Below are 1,509 nucleotides of genomic sequence, written 5' to 3'. Positions count from 1 at the left end.
ACCTAAAAAGCAAAATATTAAATTACTTCTACCATATGGGTACAGCAATATAAAATGTAGTATTATGGACAAGGATTATGAAAGAAAATGGAAAATGAAAAGTTGATTTCCAAGGGGAAAAATCCCAACATTTTATGTAGTTGAATATGTCAATTATTTTCTTTTGTAGTTTCTGGATTTTTGAATATAAAGGAATTCTCTTACGTTTAAAAAAGAATTCAAAAGATAAATTTAACAAAGATTAAGAGAGGATTAGTGGGCAGGATAATAGGTCAGTAGACAATATTTAGACTAAATCCAGAGAGAAAAAAAAATTGGAGGATACAGAAAAGAGAATAAGAAATGTAGGTAACGTGATAAAAGGGTGTAACATATATGTAATTGGAGCCCAAGAAGAGAAGAAAGGGAAAAGAGTGCAAAACCAATATTTAAAGAAATACTTCCCAAGGATTTTCCACAAACTGAAGGAAGCTACAAGCTACATATTCAAAGGCTATATAAATCTGAAGCAGCATAATGACTGATAGGCAGAAGATATTCTCATCCTAATTCACAGAATCTGTGAGTATATTATTTGACATGGCAAAAGGATTTAACATTGTAGATGGAATTTAAGGTTGTTAACTAGATGACTTAAAATAAGGAGATTATCCTGGATTATCTAGGTGGGCCTTTAAATGTGGACGATGAAGGTAGCAGTATTGGTTAGGGAAAGATGTGGCATGAGAAGGACTCAATCAACCATTGCTGGCTTTAAAGATTGAGGAAGGGGCCCACGAGCCAAGGAATGCAGGTGGCCTCTAGAAGCTAGAAATGGTCATTAGATTACAGCCAGCAAGAAAACTGGGACTTCAGTCTTACAAATGCAAGGAACTGAATTCTGTCAACAACCTCAAGGAGCAAAACAACAGATTTTCCCCTAGAGCCTCCAGAAAAGAAGTCATTTCTGCTGACACCTTGATTTTAGCCCAGTAAGACATTTACTGGACTTCTGACTTATGAAACTGTAAAAAACAAGTTTTTTAAAAACCTTAATTGGTTTGCACATATAAAATAGCTCCAAAATACATAAAATGAAAACTGACAACTCTAAATATCAATAGATAAATCTGCAAACATGGTTGGGGATTTTAGCACATCTTCAGTAACTGATAAAATAAGGAGCCAAAAAAAAAAGTGTGGATATAGAAGAATGGATATCGAGACTAACAAACATGTCCTAACATATTTAGAACATTGCATGCAATAAATGTAGAATACAATTTTTTTTTTCAAATGTGCATGAGGTATTTATCAAAATTGATCATATGCAGGGCCACAAAGCAAGTCTCAACAAATTTTGATTGGCTGAAGCCATAGAGTATGTTCTCTGACTATAGCAGAATTAAACTAGAAATCAATAAAAAAGATAATAGAAATCCCCAAATATTGGAAAATTATGCAATATGTTTCTAAATAACCCAAGAGTCAAAGAAAGACTGAAAATGGAAATTATAAAATATTTTGAGT

The sequence above is a fragment of the Propithecus coquereli genome, unplaced genomic scaffold (assembly GCF_000956105.1).
Source record: "Propithecus coquereli isolate 6110/MARCELLA unplaced genomic scaffold, Pcoq_1.0 Scaffold104, whole genome shotgun sequence".
NCBI lineage: Eukaryota > Metazoa > Chordata > Mammalia > Primates > Indriidae > Propithecus > Propithecus coquereli.
The sequence above is the reverse complement of the archived record's forward strand: the minus strand, read 5'-3'. Positions refer to the sequence as shown.